We start from the raw sequence: 27,079 nt of genomic DNA, 5'->3' as shown, positions 1-27,079 counted from the left end.
AACGTATTACGTTATATGGTATTACGTTATATGGTATAACGTTAGAACGTATTACGTTATATGCTATAACGTTATAACGTAATACGTTATATAGTATAACGTTATATGGTATAACGTTATAACGTATTACGTTATGTAGTACAACGTTATAAGGTATAACGTTATAACGTAATGCGTTGTATGGTATAACGTTATAACGTATTACGTTATATGGTATAACGTTATATGGTATAACGTTATAACGTAATACGTTATATGGTATAACGTTATAACGTAATACGTTATATGGTATAACGTTATAACGTATTACGTTATATGGTATAACGTTATAACGTAATACGTTATATTTTATAACGTTATATGGTATAACGTTATAACGTAATACGTTATATAGTATAACGTTATACGGTATAACGTTATTTGTTAAAACGTTATAACGTAATACGTTTAATGGTATAACGTTATAACGTATTACGTTACAGAGCATAACGTTATATCGTATAACGTTATAACGTAATACGTTATATGGTATTACGTACTAACGTATTACGTTACGTAGTATAACGGTATACTGTATAACGTTATAGCGTATTTCGTTATATGGTATAACATTAAATGGTATAACGTTATAACGTAATACGGTATATGGCATAACGTTATAGCGAATTACGTTATATCGTATAAAGTTATAACGTATTACCTTATATAGTATAACGTTATATGGTATAACGTTATTTGTTAAAACGTTATAACGTAATTCGTTTAATGGTATAACGTTATAACGTATTACGTTATAGAGCATAACGTTATATCGTATAACGTTATAACGTATTACGTTATATGGTATAACGTAATAACGTATTACGTTATATAGTATTACGTAATGTGGTATAACGTAATAATGTATTACGTTATATAGTATATTGATATAGGGTATAACGTTATAACGTATTACGTTATATGGTGTAACGTTATAAGGTGTTACGTTATGTAGTACAAGGTTATAATGTATAACGTTATAACGTATTACGATATATGGTTTAACGTTATAACGTAATACGTTATATAGTATAACGTTATAACGTATTACGTTATATGGTATAACGTTGTATGGTATAACGTTATAACGTAATACCTTAGATAGTATAACGTTATATGGTATAACGTTATAACGTAGTACGTTATATGGTATAACGTTATAACGTAATACGTCATATGGTATAACGTTATAACGTATTACGTTATATGGTATAACGTTATAACGTATTACGTTATGTAGTACAACGTTATAAGGTATGACGTAATGCGTTATATGGTACAACGTTATAACGTATAACGTTATATGGTATAACGTTATATGGTATAGGGTTATAACGTAATACGTTATATAGTATAACGTTACAACGTATTACGTTATATAGTATAACCTTATATGGTATAACGTTATATGGTATACCGTTATAACGCAATACGTAATATGGTATAACGTTATAACGTGAGACGTTATATAGTATAGCGTTATATGGTATAACGTTATAACGTAATACGTTATATGGTGTAACGTTATAAAGTAATGCGTTATATGGTAAAACGTTATAATGTAATACGTTATGTGGTATAACGTTATATGGTATAACTATATAACGTAATACGTTATATAGTGTAACGTTATATGGTATAACGTTATAACGTAATACACTGTATGGTACAACGATACAACGTATTACGTTATATAGTATAACGTTATATGGTATAACGTTATATGGTATAACGTTATAACGCAATACGTAATATGGTATAACGTTATATCGTAAGACGTTATATAGTATAACGTTATATGGTATAACGTTATAAAGTAATACGTTATATGGTATAACTTTATACGTAATGCGTTATATGGTATAACGTTATAACGTAATACGTTATGTGGTATAACGTTATAACGTATTACGTTATGTAGTATAACGTTATATGGCATAAAGTTATAACGTATTACGTTATATGGTATAACGTTATAACATAATACGTTATATGGTATAACGTTATATGGTATAACGTTACAACGTAATACGTTATATGTTATAACGTAATAACGTATTACGTTATATAGTATAACGTAATGTGGTATAACGTTATAATGTATTACGTTATATAGTATATTGATATAGGGTATAACGTTATAACGTGTTACGTTATATTGTATAACGTTATATGGTGTAACGTAATATGGTATAACGTTATCATGTAAGACTTTATATAGTATAACGTTATATGGTATAACGTTACAACGTAATACGTTATATGGTATAACGTTATAACGTAATACGTTATATGGTATAACGTTATAACGTAATGCGTTATACGGTATAACGTTATAACGTATTACGTTATATGGTATAACGTTATATGGTATAACGTTATAACGTAATACGTTATATAGTATAACGTTATAACGTATTACGTTATATGGTACAACGTTATAACGTATTACGTTATATGGTATAACGGTATAACGTAATACGTTATATAGTATAACGTTATATGGTATAACGTTATAACGTATTACGTTATATGGTATAACGTTATAACGTATTACGTTATATGGTATAACGTAAGAACGTATTACGTTATATGGTAGAACGTTATAACGTAATACGTTATATAGTATAACGTTAGGTGGTATAACGTTATAACGTATTACGTTATGTAGTACAACGTTATAAGGTATAACGTTATAACGTAATACGTTATATGGTATATCGTTATAACGTATTACGTTGTATGTTATAACGTTATAACGTAATACGTTATATGGTATACCGTTATATGGTATAACGTTATAACGTAATACGTTATATAGTATAACGTTATGTGGTACATCGTTATAACGTATTACGTTATATGGTATAACGTTATAACGTATTACGTTATATGGTATAACGTTATAACGTATTACGTTATATGTTACAGCGTTATAACGTATTACGTTATATGGTATAACGTTATATGGTATAACGTCATAATGTATTACGTTATATGGTATAAGGTTATAACGTAATACGTTATATAGTATAACGTTATATGGTATAACGTTATAACGTATTACGTTATATGGTATAACGTTATATGGTATAATGTTATAACGTAATACGTTATATGGTATAACGTTATAACGTACTACGTTATATGTTATAACGTTATATGGTATAACGTTATAACGTATTACGTTATATGGTATAACGTTATAAAGTATTACGTTATATGGTACAACGTTATAACGTATTACGTTATATGGTATAACGTTATAACGTAATACGTTATATAGTATAACGTTATATGGTACATCGTTATAACGTATTACGTTATATGGTATATCGTTATAACGTATTACGTTGTATGGTATAACGTTATAACGTAATACGTTATATGGTATACCGTTATATGGTATAACGTTATAACGTAATACGTTATATAGTATAACGTTATATGGTACATCGTTATAACGTATTACGTTATATGGTATAACGTTATAACGTATTACGTTATATGGTATAACGTTATAACGTATTACGTTATATGTTACAGCGTTATAACGTATTACGTTATATGGTATAACGTTATATGGTATAACGTTATAACGTATTGCGTTATATGGTATAACGTTATAACGTAATACGTTATATGGTATAACGTTATAACGTAATACGTTATATGGTATAACGTTATAACGTATTACGTTATATGGTATAACGTTATAACGTATTACGTTATATGTTACAGCGTTATAACGTATTACGTTATATGGTATAACGTTATATGGTATAACGTTATAACGTATTACGTTATATGGTATAACGTTATATGGTATAATGTTATAACGTAATACGTTATATGGTATAACGTTATAACGTAATACGTTATATAGTATAACGAAATATGGTACATCGTTATAACGTATTACGTTATATGGTATAACGTTATAACGTATTACGTTATATGGTATAACGTTATAACGTATTACGTTATATGTTACAGCGTTATAACGTATTACGTTATATGGTATAACGTTATATGGTATAACGTTATAACGTATTGCGTTATATGGTATAACGTTATATGGTATAACGTCATAATGTATTACGTTATATGGTATAACGTTATAACGTATTACGTTATATGGTATAACGTTATAACGTATTACGTTATATGTTACAGCGTTATAACGTATTACGTTATATGGTATAACGTTATATGGTATAACGTTATAACGTATTGCGTTATATGGTATAAGGTTATATGGTATAACGTTATAACGTATTGCGTTATATGGTATAAGGTTATAACGTAATATGTTATATAGTATAACGTTATATGGTATAACGTTTTGACGTATTACGTTATATGGTATAACGTTATATGGTATAACGTTATATGGTATAACGTTATAACGTAATACGTTATATGGTATAAGGTTATAACGTAATACGTTATATAGTATAACGTTATATGGTATAACGTTATAACGTATTACGTTATATGGTATAACGTTATATGGTATAATGTTATAACGTAATACGTTATATGGTATAACGTTATAACGTATTACGTTATATGGTATAACGTTATAACGTATTACGTTATATGTTACAGCGTTATAACGTATTACGTTATATGGTATAACGTTATATGGTATAACGTCATAATGTATTACGTTATATGGTATAAGGTTATAACGTAATACGTTATATAGTATAACGTTATATGGTATAACGTTATAACGTATTACGTTATATGGTATAACGTTATATGGTATAATGTTATAACGTAATACGTTATATGGTATAACGTTATAACGTACTACGTTATATGTTATAACGTTATATGGTATAACGTTATAACGTATTACGTTATATGGTATAACGTTATAAAGTATTACGTTATATGGTACAACGTTATAACGTATTACGTTATATGGTATAACGTTATAACGTAATACGTTATATAGTATAACGTTATATGGTACATCGTTATAACGTATTACGTTATATGGTATATCGTTATAACGTATTACGTTGTATGGTATAACGTTATAACGTAATACGTTATATGGTATACCGTTATATGGTATAACGTTATAACGTAATACGTTATATAGTATAACGTTATATGGTACATCGTTATAACGTATTACGTTATATGGTATAACGTTATAACGTATTACGTTATATGGTATAACGTTATATGGTATAACGTCATAATGTATTACGTTATATGGTATAAGGTTATAACGTAATACGTTATATAGTATAACGTTATATGGTACAACGTTATAACGTATTACGTTATATGGTATAACGTTATAACGTAATACGTTATATAGTATAACGTTATATGGTACATCGTTATAACGTATTACGTTATATGGTATAACGTTATAACGTACTACGTTATATGGTATAACGTTATAACGTATTACGTTATATGTTACAGCGTTATAACGTATTACGTTATATGGTATAACGTTATATGGTATAACGTTATAACGTATTGCGTTATATGGTATAACGTTATAACGTAATACGTTATATGGTATAACGTTATAACGTAATACGTTATATGGTATAACGTTATAACGTATTACGTTATATGGTATAACGTTATAACGTATTACGTTATATGTTACAGCGTTATAACGTATTACGTTATATGGTATAACGTTATATGGTATAACGTTATAACGTATTACGTTATATGGTATAACGTTATATGGTATAATGTTATAACGTAATACGTTATATGGTATAACGTTATAACGTAATACGTTATATAGTATAACGAAATATGGTACATCGTTATAACGTATTACGTTATATGGTATAACGTTATAACGTATTACGTTATATGGTATAACGTTATAACGTATTACGTTATATGTTACAGCGTTATAACGTATTACGTTATATGGTATAACGTTATATGGTATAACGTTATAACGTATTGCGTTATATGGTATAAGGTTATAACGTAATATGTTATATGGTATAACGTTATATGGTATAACGTTTTGACGTATTACGTTATATGGTATAACGTTATATGGTATAACGTTATAACGTAATACGTTATATGGTATAACGTTATAACGTATTACGTTATATGGTATAACGTTATAACGTAATACGTTATATGGTACAACGTTATAACATATTACGTTATATGGTATAACGTTATATGGTATAACATTATAACGTAATACGTTATATAGTATAACGTTATATGCTATAACGTTATAACGTATTACGTTATATGGTATAACGTTATAACGTAATACGTTATATAGTATAACGTTATATGGTATAACTATATAACGTATTACGTTATATGGTATAACGTTATATGGTATAACGTTATAACGTAATACGTTATATGGTATAACGTTATATGGTATAACGTTATAACGTATTACGTTATATGGTATAACGTTATAACGTAATACGTTATATGGTACAACGTTATAACCCATTACCTTATATGGCATAACGTTATATGGTATAACGTTATAACGTAATACGTTATATAGTATAACGTTATATGGTATAACGTTATAACGTATTACGTTATATGGTATTACGTTATATGGTATAACGTTAGAACGTATTACGTTATATGCTATAACGTTATAACGTAATACGTTATATAGTATAACGTTATATGGTATAACGTTATAACGTATTACTTTATGTAGTACAACGTTATAAGGTATAACGTTATAACGTAATGCGTTGTATGGTATAACGTTATAACGTATTACGTTATATGGTATAACGTTATATGGTATAACGTTATAACGTAATACGTTATATGGTATAACGTTATAACGTAATACGTTATATGGTATAACGTTATAACGTATTACGTTATATGGTATAACGTTATAACGTAATACGTTATATTTTATAACGTTATATGGTATAACGTTATAACGTAATACGTTATATAGTATAACGTTATACGGTATATAGTTATAACGTATTACGTTATATGGTATAACGTTATAACGTATAACGTTATATGGTATAACATTATAACGTAATACGTTATATAGTATAACGTTATATGCTATAACGTTATAACGTATTACGTTATATGGTATAACGTTATAACGTAATACGTTATATAGTATAACGTTATATGGTATAACTATATAACGTATTACGTTATATGGTATAACGTTATATGGTATAACGTTATAACGTAATACGTTATATGGTATAACGTTATATGGTATAACGTTATAACGTATTACGTTATATGGTATAACGTTATAACGTAATACGTTATATGGTACAACGTTATAACCCATTACGTTATATGGCATAACGTTATATGGTATGACGTTATAACGTAATACGTTATATAGTATAACGTTATATGGTATAACGTTATAACGTATTACGTTATATGGTATTACGTTATATGGTATAACGTTAGAACGTATTACGTTATATGGTATAACGTTATAACGTAATACGTTATATGTTACAGCGTTATAACGTTTTACGTTATATGGTATAACGTTATATGGTATAACGTTATAACGTATTGCGTTATATGGTATAAGGTTATAACGTAATATGTTATATAGTATAACGTTATATGGTATAACGTTTTGACGTATTACGTTATATGGTATAACGTTATATGGTATAACGTTATAACGTAATACGTTATATGTTACAGCGTTATAACGTTTTACGTTATATGGTATAACGTTATATGGTATAACGTTATAACGTATTGCGTTATATGGTATAAGGTTATAACGTAATATGTTATATAGTATAACGTTATATGGTATAACGTTTTGACGTATTACGTTATATGGTATAACGTTATATGGTATAACGTTATAACGTAATACGTTATATGGTATAACGTTATAACGTATTACGTTATATGGTATAACGTTATAACGTAATACGTTATATGGTACAACGTTATAACATATTACGTTATATGGTATAACGTTATATGATATAACATTATAACGTAATACGTTATATAGTATAACGTTATATGCTATAACGTTATAACGTATTACGTTATATGGTATAAGGTTATAACGTAATACGTTATATAGTATAACGTTATATGGTATAACTATATAACGTATTACGTTATATGGTATAACGTTATATGGTATAACGTTATATGGTATAACGTTATAACGTAATACGTTATATGGTATAACGTTATATGGTATAACGTTAGAACGTATTACGTTATATGCTATAACGTTATAACGTAATACGTTATATAGTATAACGTTATATGGTATAACGTTATAACGTATTACGTTATGTAGTACAACGTTATAAGGTATAACGTTATAACGTAATGCGTTGTATGGTATAACGTTATAACGTATTACGTTATATGGTATAACGTTATATGGTATAACGTTATAACGTAATACGTTATATGGTATAACGTTATAACGTAATACGTTATATGGTATAACGTTATAACGTATTACGTTATATGGTATAACGTTATAACGTAATACGTTATATTTTATAACGTTATATGGTATAACGTTATAACGTAATACGTTATATAGTATAACGTTATATGGTATATCGTTATAACGTATTACGTTATATGGTATAACGTTATAACGTATAACGTTATATGGTATAACATTATAACGTAATACGTTATATAGTATAACGTTATATGCTATAACGTTATAACGTAATACGTTATATGGTATAACGTTATAACGTATTACGTTATATGGTATAACGTTATAACGTAATACGTTATATGGTACAACGTTATAACATATTACGTTATATGGTATAACGTTATATGGTATAACATTATAACGTAATACGTTATATAGTATAACGTTATATGCTATAACGTTATAACGTATTACGTTATATGGTATAAGGTTATAACGTAATATGTTATATAGTATAACGTTATATGGTATAACGTTTTGACGTATTACGTTATATGGTATAACGTTATATGGTATAACGTTATAACGTAATACGTTATATGGTATAACGTTATAACGTATTACGTTATATGGTATAACGTTATAACGTAATACGTTATATGGTACAACGTTATAACATATTACGTTATATGGTATAACGTTATATGGTATAACATTATAACGTAATACGTTATATAGTATAACGTTATATGCTATAACGTTATAACGTATTACGTTATATGGTATAACGTTATAACGTAATACGTTATATAGTATAACGTTATATGATATAACTATATAACGTATTACGTTATATGGTATAACGTTATATGGTATAACGTTATAACGTAATACGTTATATGGTATAACGTTATATGGTATAACGTTATAACGTATTACGTTATATGGTATAACGTTATAACGTAATACGTTATATGGTACAACGTTATAACCCATTACGTTATATGGCATAACGTTATATGGTATAACGTTATAACGTAATACGTTATATAGTATAACGTTATATGGTATAACGTTATAACGTATTACGTTATATGGTATTACGTTATATGGTATAATGTTAGAACGTATTACGTTATATGCTATAACGTTATAACGTAATACGTTATATAGTATAACGTTATATGGTATAACGTTATAACGTATTACGTTATGTAGTTCAACGTTATAAGGTATAACGTTATAACGTAATGCGTTGTATGGTATAACGTTATAACGTATTACGTTATATGGTATAACGTTATATGGTATAACGTTATAACGTAATACGTTATATGGTATAACGTTATAACGTAATACGTTATATGGTATAACGTTATAACGTAATACGTTATATTTTATAACGTTATATGGTATAACGTTATAACGTAATACGTTATATAGTATAACGTTATATGGTATATCGTTATAACGTATTACGTTATATGGTATAACGTTATAACGTATAACGTTATATGGTATAACATTATAACGTAATACGTTATATAGTATAACGTTATATGCTATAACGTTATAACGTATTACGTTATATGGTATAACGTTATAACGTAATACGTTATATAGTATAACGTTATATGGTATAACTATATAACGTATTACGTTATATGGTATAACGTTATATGGTATAACGTTATAACGTAATACGTTATATGGTATAACGTTATATGGTATAACGTTATAACGTATTACGTTATATGGTATAACGTTATAACGTAATACGTTATATGGTACAACGTTATAACCCATTACGTTATATGGCATAACGTTATATGGTATAACGTTATAACGTAATACGTTATATAGTATAACGTTATATGGTATAACGTTATAACGTATTACGTTATATGGTATTACGTTATATGGTATAACGTTAGAACGTATTACGTTATATGGTATAACGTTATAACGTAATACGTTATATGTTACAGCGTTATAATGTTTTACGTTATATGGTATAACGTTATATGGTATAACGTTATAACGTATTGCGTTATATGGTATAAGGTTATAACGTAATATGTTATATAGTATAACGTTATATGGTATAACGTTTTGACGTATTACGTTATATGGTATAACGTTATATGGTATAACGTTATAACGTAATACGTTATATGGTATAACGTTATAACGTATTACGTTATATGGTATAACGTTATAACGTAATACGTTATATGGTACAACGTTATAACATATTACGTTATATGGTATAACGTTATATGGTATAACATTATAACGTAATACGTTATATAGTATAACGTTATATGCTATAACGTTATAACGTATTACGTTATATGGTATAACGTTATAACGTAATACGTTATATAGTATAACGTTATATGGTATAACTATATAACGTATTACGTTATATGGTATAACGTTATATGGTATAACGTTATAACGTAATACGTTATATGGTATAACGTTATATGGTATAACGTTATAACGTATTACGTTATATGGTATAACGTTATAACGTAATACGTTATATGGTACAACGTTATAACCCATTACGTTATATGGCATAACGTTATATGGTATAACGTTATAACGTAATACGTTATATAGTATAACGTTATATGGTATAACGTTATAACGTATTACGTTATATGGTATTACGTTATATGGTATAACGTTAGAACGTATTACGTTATATGCTATAACGTTATAACGTAATACGTTATATAGTATAACGTTATATGGTATAACGTTATAACGTATTACGTTATGTAGTACAACGTTATAAGGTATAACGTTATAACGTAATGCGTTGAATGGTATAACGTTATAACGTATTACGTTATATGGTATAACGTTATATGGTATAACGATATAACGTAATACGTTATATGGTATAACGTTATAACGTAATACGTTATATGGTATAACGTTATAACGTATTACGTTATATGGTATAACGTTATAACGTAATACGTTATATTTTATAACGTTATATGGTATAACGTTATAACGTAATACGTTATATAGTATAACGTTATACGGTATAACGTTATTTGTTAAAACGTTATAACGTAATACGTTTAATGGTATAACGTTATAACGTATTACGTTATAGAGCATAACGTTATATCGTATAACGTTATAACGTAATACGTTATATGGTATTACGTACTAACGTATTACGTTACGTAGTATAACGGTATACTGTATAACGTTATAGCGTATTTCGTTAAATGGTATAACATTAAATGGTATAACGTTATAACGTAATACGGTATATGGCATAACGTTATAGCGAATTACGTTATATCGTATAAAGTTATAACGTATTACCTTATATAGTATAACGTTATATGGTATAAATTTATTTGTTAAAACGTTATAACGTAATTCGTTTAATGGTATAACGTTATAACGTATTACGTTATAGAGCATAACGTTATATCGTATAACGTTATAACGTATTACGTTATATGGTATAACGTAATACCGTATTACGTTATATAGTATTACGTAATTTGGTATAACGTTATAATGTATTACGTTATATAGTATATTGATATAGGGTATAACGTTATAACGTAATACGTTATATAGTATAACGTTATATGGTATAACGTTATAACGTATTACGTTATATGGTACAACGTTGTATGGTATAACGTTATAACGTAATACCTTAGATAGTATAACGTTATATGGTATAACGATATAACGTATGACGTTATATGGTATAACGTTATAACGTAATACGTTATATGGTACAACGTTATAACCCATTACGTTATATGGCATAACGTTATATGGTATAACGTTATAACGTAATACGTTATATAGTATAACGTTATATGGTATAACGTTATAACGTATTACGTTATATGGTATTACGTTATATGGTATAACGTTAGAACGTATTACGTTATATGGTTTAACGTTATAACGTAATACGTTATATGTTACAGCGTTATAACGTTTTACGTTATATGGTATAACGTTATATGGTATAACGTTATAACGTATTGCGTTATATGGTATAAGGTTATAACGTAATATGTTATATAGTATAACGTTATATGGTATAACGTTTTGACGTATTACGTTATATGGTATAACGTTATATGGTATAACGTTATAACGTAATACGTTATATGGTATAACGTTATAACGTATTACGTTATATGGTATAACGTTATAATGTAATACGTTATATGGTACAACGTTATAACATATTACGTTATATGGTATAACGTTATATGGTATAACATTATAACGTAATACGTTATATAGTATAACGTTATATGCTATAACGTTATAACGTATTACGTTATATGGTATAACGTTATAACGTAATACGTTATATAGTATAACGTTATATGGTATAACTATATAACGTATTACGTTATATGGTATAACGTTATATGGTATAACGTTATAACGTAATACGTTATATGGTATAACGTTATATGGTATAACGTTATAACGTATTACGTTATATGGTATAACGTTATAACGTAATACGTTATATGGTACAACGTTATAACCCATTACGTTATATGGCATAACGTTATATGGTATAACGTTATAACGTAATACGTTATATAGTATAACGTTATATGGTATAACGTTATAACGTATTACGTTATATGGTATTACGTTATATGGTATAACGTTATAACGTATTACGTTATATGGTATAACGTTATAACGTAATACGTTATATTTTATAACGTTATATGGTATAACGTTATAACGTAATACGTTATATAGTATAACGTTATACGGTATAACGTTATTTGTTAAAACGTTATAACGTAATACGTTTAATGGTATAACGTTATAACGTATTACGTTATAGAGCATAACGTTATATCGTATAACGTTATAACGTAATACGTTATATGGTATTACGTACTAACGTATTACGTTACGTAGTATAACGGTATACTGTATAACGTTATAGCGTATTTCGTTATATGGTATAACATTAAATGGTATAACGTTATAACGTAATACGGTATATGGCATAACGTTATAGCGAATTACGTTATATCGTATAAAGTTATAACGTATTACCTTATATAGTATAACGTTATATGGTATAACGTTATTTGTTAAAACGTTATATGGTATAGGGTTATAACGTAATACGCTATATAGTATAACGTTACAACGTATTACGTTATATAGTATAACCTTATATGGTATAACGTTATATGGTATACCGTTATAACGCAATACGTAATATGGTATAACGTTATAACGTAAGACGTTATATAGTATAGCGTTATATGGTATAACGTTATAACGTAATACGTTATATGGTATAACGTTATAAAGTAATGCGTTATATGGTACAACGTTATAATGTAATACGTTATGTGGTATAACGTTATATGGTATAACTAGATAACGTAATACGTTATATAGTATAACGTTATATGGTATAACGTTACAACGTATTACGTTATATAGTATAACGTTATATGGTATAACTATATAACGTAATACGTTATGTAGCATTACGTTATATGGTATAACGTTATAACGTATTACGTTAAATAGTATGACGTAATATGGTATAACGTTATAACGTAAGACGTTATATAGTATAACGTTGTATGGTATAACGTTATGACGTATTACATTATATGGTATAGCGATGTAACGTACTACGTTATATAGCATAACGTTATATGTTATAACGTCATAACGTCTTACGTTATATGGTATAACGTTATAACGTAATACACTGTATGGTACAACGATACAACGTATTACGTTATATAGTATAACGTTATATGGTATAACGTTATATGGTATAACGTTATAACGCAATACGTAATATGGTATAACGTTATATCGTAAGACGTTATATAGTATAACGTTATATGGTATAACGTTATAAAGTAATACGTTATATGGTATAACTTTATACGTAATGCGTTATATGGTATAACGTTATAACGTAATACGTTATGTGGTATAACGTTATAACGTATTACGTTATGTAGTATAACGTTATATGGCATAAAGTTATAACGTATTACGTTATATGGTATAACGTTATAACATAATACGTTATATGGTATAACGTTATATGGTATAACGTTACAACGTAATACGTTATATGTTATAACGTAATAACGTATTACGTTATATAGTATAACGTAATGTGGTATAACGTTATAATGTATTACGTTATATAGTATATTGATATAGGGTATAACGTTATAACGTGTTACGTTATATTGTATAACGTTATATGGTGTAACGTAATATGGTATAACGTTATCATGTAAGACTTTATATAGTATAACGTTATATGGTATAACGTTACAACGTAATACGTTATATGGTATAACGTTATAACGTAATACGTTATATGGTATAACGTTATAACGTAATGCGATATACGGTATAACGTTATAACGTATTACGTTATATGGTATAACGTTATATGGTATAACGTTATAACGTAATACGTTATATAGTATAACGTTATAACGTATTACGTTATATGGTACAACGTTATAACGTATTACGTTATATGGTATAACGGTATAACGTAATACGTTATATAGTATAACGTTATATGGTATAACGTTATAACGTATTACGTTATATGGTATAACGTTATAACGTATTACGTTATATGGTATAACGTTAGAACGTATTACGTTATATGGTAGAACGTTATAACGTAATACGTTATATAGTATAACGTTATGTGGTATAACGTTATAACGTATTACGTTATGTAGTACAACGTTATAAGGTATAACGTTATAACGTAATACGTTATATGGTATATCGTTATAACGTATTACGTTGTATGGTATAACGTTATAACGTAATACGTTATATGGTATACCGTTATATGGTATAACGTTATAACGTAATACGTTATATAGTATAACGTTATATGGTACATCGTTATAACGTATTACGTTATATGGTATAACGTTATAACGTATTACGTTATATGGTATAACGTTATAACGTATTACGTTATATGTTACAGCGTTATAACGTATTACGTTATATGGTATAACGTTATATGGTATAACGTCATAATGTATTACGTTATATGGTATAAGGTTATAACGTAATACGTTATATAGTATAACGTTATATGGTATAACGTTATAACGTATTACGTTATATGGTATAACGTTATAACGTATTACGTTATATGTTACAGCGTTATAACGTATTACGTTATATGGTATAACGTTATATAGTATAACGTTATATGGTATAAATATATAACGTAATACGTTATGTAGCATTACGTTATATGGTATAACGTTATAACGTATTACGTTAAATAGTATGACGTAATATGGTATAACGTTATAACGTAAGACGTTATATAGTATAACGTTGTATGGTATAACGTTATGACGTATTACATTATATGGTATAGCGATGTAACGTACTACGTTATATAGCATAACGTTATATGTTATAACGTCATAACGTCTTACGTTATATGGTATAACGTTATAACGTAATACACTGTATGGTACAACGATACAACGTATTACGTTATATAGTATAACGTTATATGGTATAACGTTATATGGTATAACGTTATAACGCAATACGTAATATGGTATAACGTTATATCGTAAGACGTTATATAGTATAACGTTATATGGTATAACGTTATAAAGTAATACGTTATATGGTATAACTTTATACGTAATGCGTTATATGGTATAACGTTATAACGTAATACGTTATGTGGTATAACGTTATAACGTATTACGTTATGTAGTATAACGTTATATGGCATAAAGTTATAACGTATTACGTTATATGGTATAACGTTATAACATAATACGTTATATGGTATAACGTTATATGGTATAACGTTACAACGTAATACGTTATATGTTATAACGTAATAACGTATTACGTTATATAGTATAACGTAATGTGGTATAACGTTATAATGTATTACGTTATATAGTATATTGATATAGGGTATAACGTTATAACGTGTTACGTTATATTGTATAACGTTATATGGTGTAACGTAATATGGTATAACGTTATCATGTAAGACTTTATATAGTATAACGTTATATGGTATAACGTTACAACGTAATACGTTATATGGTATAACGTTATAACGTAATACGTTATATGGTATAACGTTATAACGTAATGCGTTATACGGTATAACGTTATAACGTATTACGTTATATGGTATAACGTTATATGGTATAACGTTATAACGTAATACGTTATATAGTATAACGTTATAACGTATTACGTTATATGGTACAACGTTATAACGTATTACGTTATATGGTATAACGGTATAACGTAATACGTTATATAGTATAACGTTATATGGTATAACGTTATAACGTATTACGTTATATGGTATAACGTCATAACGTATTACGTTATATGGTATAACGTTAGAACGTATTACGTTATATGGTAGAACGTTATAACGTAATACGTTATATAGTATAACGTTATGTGGTATAACGTTATAACGTATTACGTTATGTAGTACAACGTTATAAGGTATAACGTTATAACGTAATACGTTATATGGTATATCGTTATAACGTATTACGTTGTATGGTATAACGTTATAACGTAATACGTTATATGGTATACCGTTATATGGTATAACGTTATAACGTAATACGTTATATAGTATAACGTTATATGGTACATCGTTATAACGTATTACGTTATATGGTATAACGTTATAACGTATTACGTTATATGGTATAACGTTATAACGTATTACGTTATATGGTACAGCGTTATAACGTATTACGTTATATGGTATAACGTTATAACGTATTACGTTATATGGTACAGCGTTATAACGTATTACGTTATATGGTATAACGTTATATGGTATAACGTCATAGTGTATTACGTTATATGGTATAAGGTTATAACGTAATACGTTATATGGTATAACGTTATATGGTATAACGTTATAACGTAATACGTTATATAGTATAACGTTATAACGTATTACGTTATATGGTACAGCGTTATAACGTATTACGTTATATGGTATAACGTTATATGGTATAACGTCATAATGTATTACGTTATATGGTATAAGGTTATAACGTAATACGTTATATAGTATAACGTTATATGGTATAACGTTATAACGTATTACGTTATATGGTATAACGTTATAACGTATTACGTTATATGGTACAACGTTATAACGTATTACGTTATATGGTATAACGTTATAACGTAATACGTTATATAGTATAACGTTATATGGTACATCGTTATAACGTATTACGTTATATGGTATAACGTTATAACGTATTACGTTATATGTTACAGCGTTATAACGTATTACGTTATATGGTATAACGTTATATGGTATAACGTTATAACGTATTGCGTTATATGGTATAAGGTTATAACGTAATATGTTATATAGTATAACGTTATATGGTATAACGTTTTGACGTATTACGTTATATGGTATAACGTTATATGGTATAACGTTATAACGTAATACGTTATATGGTATAACGTTATAACGTATTACGTTATATGGTATAACGTTATAACGTAATACGTTATATGGTACAACGTTATAACATATTACGTTATATGGTATAACGTTATATGGTATAACATTATAACGTACTACGTTATATAGTATAACGTTATATGCTATAACGTTATAACGTATTACGTTATATGGTATAACGTTATAACGTAATACGTTATATAGTATAACGTTATATTTTTATAACTATATAACGTATTACGTTATATGGTATAACGTTATATGGTATAACGTTATAACGTAATACGTTATATGGTATAACGTTATATGGTATAACGTTATAACGTATTACGTTATATGGTATAACGTTATAACGTAATACGTTATATGGTACAACGTTATAACCCATTACGTTATATGGCATAACGTTATATGGTATAACGTTATAACGTAATACGTTATATAGTATAACGTTATATGGTATAACGTTATAACGTATTACGTTATATGGTATAACGTTAGAACGTATTACGTTATATGCTATAACGTTATAACGTAATACGTTATATAGTATAACGTTATATGGTATAACGTTATAACGTATTACGTTATGTAGTACAACGTTATAAGGTATAACGTTATAACGTAATGCGTTGTATGGTATAACGTTATAACGTATTACGTTATATGGTATAACGTTATATGGTATAACGTTATAACGTAATACGTTATATGGTATAACGTTATAACGTAATACGTTATATGGTATAACGTTATAACGTATTACGTTATATGGTATGACGTTATAACGTAATACGTTATATTTTATAACGTTATATGGTATAACGTTATAACGTAATACGTTATATAGTATAACGTTATATGGTATATCGTTATAACGTATTACGTTATATGGTATAACGTTATAACGTATAACGTTATATGGTATAACATTATAACGTAATACGTTATATAGTATAACGTTATATGCTATAACGTTATAACGTATTACGTTATATGGTATAACGTTATAACGTAATACGTTATATAGTATAACGTTATATGGTATAACTATATAACGTATTACGTTATATGGTATAACGTTATATGGTATAACGTTATAACGTAATACGTTATATGGTATAACGTTATATGGTATAACGTTATAACGTATTACGTTATATGGTATAACGTTATAACGTAATACGTTATATGGTACAACGTTATAACCCATTACGTTATATGGCATAACGTTATATGGTATAACGTTATAACGTAATACGTTATATAGTATAACGTTATATGGTATAACGTTATAACGTATTACGTTATATGGTATTACGTTATATGGTATAACGTTAGAACGTATTACGTTATATGCTATAACGTTATAACGTAATACGTTATATAGTATAACGTTATATGGTATAACGTTATAACGTATTACGTTATGTAGTACAACGTTATAAGGTATAACGTTATAACGTAATGCGTTGTATGGTATAACGTTATAACGTATTACGTTATATGGTATAACGTTATATGGTATAACGTTATAACGTAATACGTTATATGGTATAACGTTATAACGTAATACGTTATATGGTATAACGTTATAACGTATTACGTTATATGGTATGACGTTATAACGTAATACGTTATATTTTATAACGTTATATGGTATAACGTTATAACGTAATACGTTATATAGTATAACGTTATATGGTATATCGTTATAACGTATTACGTTATATGGTATAACGTTATAACGTATAACGTTATATGGTATAACATTATAACGTAATACGTTATATAGTATAACGTTATATGCTATAACGTTATAACGTATTACGTTATATGGTATAACGTTATAACGTAATACGTTATATAGTATAACGTTATATGGTATAACTATATAACGTATTACGTTATATGGTATAACGTTATAACGTAATACGTTATATGGTATAACGTTATATGGTATAACGTTATAACGTATTACGTTATACGGTATAACTTTATAACGTAATACGTTATATGGTACAACGTTATAACCCATTACGTTATATGGCATAACGTTATACGGTATAACGTTATAACGTAATACGTTATATGGTATAACGTTATATGGTATAACGTTATAACGTATTACGTTATATGGTATAACGTTATAACGTAATACGTTATATGGTACAACGTTATAACCCATTACGTTATATGGTATAACGTTATATGGTATAACGTTATAACGTAATACGTTATATAGTATAACGTTATATGGTATAACGTTATAACGTATTACGTTATATGGTATTACGTTATATGGTATAACGTTATAACGTATTACGTTATATGGTATAACGTTGTAACGTAATACGTTATATTTTATAACGTTATATGGTATAACGTTATAACGTAATACGTTATATAGTATAACGTTATATGGTATATCGTTATAACGTATTACGTTATATGGTATAACGTTATAACGTATAACGTTATATGGTATAACATTATAACGTAATACGTTATATAGTATAACGTTATATGCTATAACGTTATAACGTATTACGTTATATGGTATAACGTTATAACGTAATACGTTATATAGTATAACGTTATATGGTATAACTATATAACGTATTACGTTATATGGTATAACGTTATATGGTATAACGTTATAACGTAATACGTTATATGGTATAACGTTATATGGTATAACGTTATAACGTATTACGTTATATGGTATAACGTTATAACGTAATACGTTATATGGTACAACGTTATAACCCATTACGTTATATGGCATAACGTTATATGGTATAACGTTATAACGTAATACGTTATATGGTATAACGTTATATGGTATAACGTTATAACGTATTACGTTATATGGTATAACGTTATAACGTATTACGTTATGTAGTACAACGTTATAAGGTATAACGTTATAACGTAATGCGTTGTATGGTATAACGTTATAACGTATTACGTTATATGGTATAACGTTATATGGTATAACGTTATAACGTAATACGTTATATGGTATAACGTTATAACGTAATACGTTATATGGTATAACGTTATAACGTAATACGTTATATTTTATAACGTTATATGGTATAACGTTATAACGTAATACGTTATATAGTATAACGTTATATGGTATATCGTTATAACGTATTACGTTATATGGTATAACGTTATAACGTATAACGTTATATGGTATAACATTATAACGTAATACGTTATATAGTATAACGTTATATGCTATAACGTTATAACGTATTACGTTATATGGTATAACGTTATAACGTATTACGTTATATGGTATAACGTTAGAACGTATTACGTTATATGCTATAACGTTATAACGTAATACGTTATATAGTATAACGTTATATGGTATAACGTTATAACGTATTACGTTATGTAGTACAACGTTATAAGGTATAACGTTATAACGTAATGCGTTGTATGGTATAACGTTATAACGTATTACGTTATATGGTATAACGTTATATGGTATAACGTTATAACGTAATACGTTATATGGTATAACGTTATAACGTAATACGTTATATGGTATAACGTTATAACGTATTACGTTATATGGTATGACGTTATAACGTAATACGTTATATTTTATAACGTTATATGGTATAACGTTATAACGTAATACGTTATACAGTATAACGTTATATGGTATATCGTTATAACGTATTACGTTATATGGTATAACGTTATAACGTATAACGTTATATGGTATAACATTATAACGTAATACGTTATATAGTATAACGTTATATGCTATAACGTTATAACGTATTACGTTATATGGTATAACGTTATAACGTAATACGTTATATAGTATAACGTTATATGGTATAACTATATAACGTATTACGTTATATGGTATAACGTTATATGGTATAACGTTATAACGTAATACGTTATATGGTATAACGTTATATGGTATAACGTTATAACGTATTACGTTATATGGTATAACGTTATAACGTAATACGTTATATGGTACAACGTTATAACCCATTACGTTATATGGCATAACGTTATATGGTATAACGTTATAACGTAATACGTTATATAGTATAACGTTATATGGTATAACGTTATAACGTATTACGTTATATGGTATTACGTTATATGGTATAACGTTAGAACGTATTACGTTATATGCTATAACGTTATAACGTAATACGTTATATAGTATAACGTTATATGGTATAACGTTATAACGTATTACGTTATGTAGTACAACGTTATAAGGTATAACGTTATAACGTAATGCGTTGTATGGTATAACGTTATAACGTATTACGTTATATGGTATAACGTTATATGGTATAACGTTATAACGTAATACGTTATATGGTATAACGTTATAACGTAATACGTTATATGGTATAACGTTATAACGTATTACGTTATATGGTATGACGTTATAACGTAATACGTTATATTTTATAACGTTATATGGTATAACGTTATAACGTAATACGTTATATAGTATAACGTTATATGGTATATCGTTATAACGTATTACGTTATATGGTATAACGTTATAACGTATAACGTTATATGGTATAACATTATAACGTAATACGTTATATAGTATAACGTTATATGCTATAACGTTATAACGTATTACGTTATATGGTATAACGTTATAACGTAATACGTTATATAGTATAACGTTATATGGTATAACTATATAACGTATTACGTTATATGGTATAACGTTATAACGTAATACGTTATATGGTATAACGTTATATGGTATAACGTTATAACGTATTACGTTATATGGTATAACTTTATAACGTAATACGTTATATGGTACAACGTTATAACCCATTACGTTATATGGCATAACGTTATACGGTATAACGTTATAACGTAATACGTTATATGGTATAACGTTATATGGTATAACGTTATAACGTATTACGTTATATGGTATAACGTTATAACGTAATACGTTATATGGTACAACGTTATAACCCATTACGTTATATGGTATAACGTTATATGGTATAACGTTATAACGTAATACGTTATATAGTATAACGTTATATGGTATAACGTTATAACGTATTACGTTATATGGTATTACGTTATATGGTATAACGTTATAACGTATTACGTTATATGGTATAACGTTGTAACGTAATACGTTATATTTTATAACGTTATATGGTATAACGTTATAACGTAATACGTTATATAGTATAACGTTATATGGTATATCGTTATAACGTATTACGTTATATGGTATAACGTTATAACGTATAACGTTATATGGTATAACATTATAACGTAATACGTTATATAGTATAACGTTATATGCTATAACGTTATAACGTATTACGTTATATGGTATAACGTTATAACGTAATACGTTATATAGTATAACGTTATATGGTATAACTATATAACGTATTACGTTATATGGTATAACGTTATATGGTATAACGTTATAACGTAATACGTTATATGGTATAACGTTATATGGTATAACGTTATAACGTATTACGTTATATGGTATAACGTTATAACGTAATACGTTATATGGTACAACGTTATAACCCATTACGTTATATGGCATAACGTTATATGGTATAACGTTATAACGTAATACGTTATATGGTATAACGTTATATGGTATAACGTTATAACGTATTACGTTATATGGTATAACGTTATAACGTAATACGTTATATGGTACAAAGTTATAACCCATTACGTTATATGGCATAACGTTATATGGTATAACGTTATAACGTAATACGTTATATAGTATAACGTTATATGGTATAACGTTATAACGTATTACGTTATATGGTATTACGTTATATGGTATAACGTTAGAACGTATTACGTTATATGGTATAACTTTATAACGTAATACGTTATATGTTACAGCGTTATAACGTATTACGTTATATGGTATAACGTTATATGGTATAACGTTATAACGTATTGCGTTATATGGTATAAGGTTATAACGTAATATGTTATATAGTATAACGTTATATGGTATAACGTTTTGACGTATTACGTTATATGGTATAACGTTATATGGTATAACGTTATAACGTAATACGTTATATGGTATAACGTTATAACGTATTACGTTATATGGTATAACGTTATAACGTAATACGTTATATGGTACAACGTTATAACATATTACGTTATATGGTATAACGTTATATGGTATAACATTATAACGTAATACGTTATATAGTATAACGTTATATGCTATAACGTTATAACGTATTACGTTATATGGTATAACGTTATAACGTAATACGTTATATAGTATAACGTTATATGGTATAACTATATAACGTATTACGTTATATGGTATAACGTTATATGGTATAACGTTATAACGTAATACGTTATATGGTATAACGTTATATGGTATAACGTTATAACGTATTACGTTATATGGTATAACGTTATAACGTAATACGTTATATGGTACAACGTTATAACCCATTACGTTATATGGCATAACGTTATATGGTATAACGTTATAACGTAATACGTTATATGGTATAACGTTATATGGTATAACGTTATAACGTATTACGTTATATGGTATAACGTTATAACGTAATACGTTATATGGTACAAAGTTATAACCCATTACGTTATATGGCATAACGTTATATGGTATAACGTTATAACGTAATACGTTATATAGTATAACGTTATATGGTATAACGTTATAACGTATTACGTTATATGGTATTACGTTATATGGTATAACGTTAGAACGTATTACGTTATATGGTATAACTTTATAACGTAATACGTTATATGTTACAGCGTTATAACGTATTACGTTATATGGTATAACGTTATATGGTATAACGTTATAACGTATTGCGTTATATGGTATAAGGTTATAACGTAATATGTTATATAGTATAACGTTATATGGTATAACGTTTTGACGTATTACGTTATATGGTATAACGTTATATGGTATAACGTTATAACGTAATACGTTATATGGTATAACGTTATAACGTATTACGTTATATGGTATAACGTTATAACGTAATACGTTATATGGTACAACGTTATAACATATTACGTTATATGGTATAACGTTATATGGTATAACATTATAACGTAATACGTTATATAGTATAACGTTATATGCTATAACGTTATAACGTATTACGTTATATGGTATAACGTTATAACGTAATACGTTATATAGTATAACGTTATATGGTATAACTATATAACGTATTACGTTATATGGTATAACGTTATATGGTATAACGTTATAACGTAATACGTTATATGGTATAACGTTATATGGTATAACGTTATAACGTATTACGTTATATGGTATAACGTTATAACGTAATACGTTATATGGTACAACGTGATAACCCATTACGTTATATGGCATAACGTTATATGGTATAACGTTATAACGTAATACGTTATATAGTATAACGTTATATGGTATAACGTTATAACGTATTACGTTATATGGAATTACGTTATATGGTATAACGTTAGAACGTATTACGTTATATGCTATAACGTTATAACGTAATACGTTATATAGTATAACGTTATATGGTATAACGTTATAACGTATTACGTTATGTAGTACAACGTTATAAGGTATAACGTTATAACGTAATGCGTTGTATGGTATAACGTTATAACGTATTACGTTATATGGTTTAACGTTATATGGTATAACGTTATAACGTAATACGTTATATGGTATAACGTTATAACGTAATACGTTATATGGTATAACGTTATAACGTATTACGTTATATGGTATAACGTTATAACGTAATACGTTATATTTTATAACGTTATATGGTATAACGTTATAACGTAATACGTTATATAGTATAACGTTATACGGTATAACGTTATTTGTTAAAACGTTATAACGTAATACGTTTAATGGTATAACGTTATAACGTATTACGTTATAGATCATAACGTTATATCGTATAACGTTATAACGTAATACGTTATATGGTATTACGTACTAACGTATTACGTTACGTAGTATAACGGTATACTGTATAACGTTATAGCGTATTTCGTTATATGGTATAACATTAAATGGTATAACGTTATAACGTAATACGGTATATGGCATAACGTTATAGCGAATTACGTTATATCGTATAAAGTTATAACGTATTACCTTATATAGTATAACGTTATATGGTACAACATTATTTGTTAAAACGTTATAACGTAATTCGTTTAATGGTATAACGTTATAACGTATTACGTTATAGAGCATAACGTTATATCGTATAACGTTATAACGTATTACGTTATATGGTATAACGTAATAACGTATTACGTTATATAGTATTACGTAATGTGGTATAACGTTATAATGTATTACGTTATATAGTATATTGATATAGGGTATAACGTTATAACGTATTACGTTATATGGTGTAACGTTATAAGGTGTTACGTTATGTAGTACAAGGTTATAATGTATAACGTTATAACGTATTACGATATATGCTTTAACGTTATAACGTAATACGTTATATAGTATAACGTTATAACGTATTACGTTATATGGTATAACGTTGTATGGTATAACGTTATAACGTAATACCTTAGATAGTATAACGTTATATGGTATAACGTTATAACGTATTACGTTATATGGTATAACGTTATAACGTAATACGTTATATGGTATAACGTTATGACGTATTACGTTATATGGTATAACGTTATAACGTATTACGTTATGTAGTACAACGTTATAAGGTATGACGTAATGCGTTATATGGTACAACGTTATAACGTATAACGTTATATGGTATAACGTTATATGGTATAGGGTTATAACGTAATACGTTATATAGTATAACGTTACAACGTATTACGTTATATAGTATAACCTTATATGGTATAACGTTATATGGTATACCGTTATAACGCAATACGTAATATGGTATAACGTTATAACGTAAGACGTTATATAGTATAGCGTTATATGGTATAACGTTATAACGTAA

Source organism: Bombus flavifrons, chromosome 1, assembly GCF_040668555.2.
Source record: "Bombus flavifrons isolate JBK064 chromosome 1, iyBomFlav1_principal, whole genome shotgun sequence".
Taxonomy (NCBI): Eukaryota; Metazoa; Arthropoda; class Insecta; order Hymenoptera; family Apidae; genus Bombus; species Bombus flavifrons.
This window is presented reverse-complemented; position numbering follows the sequence as displayed.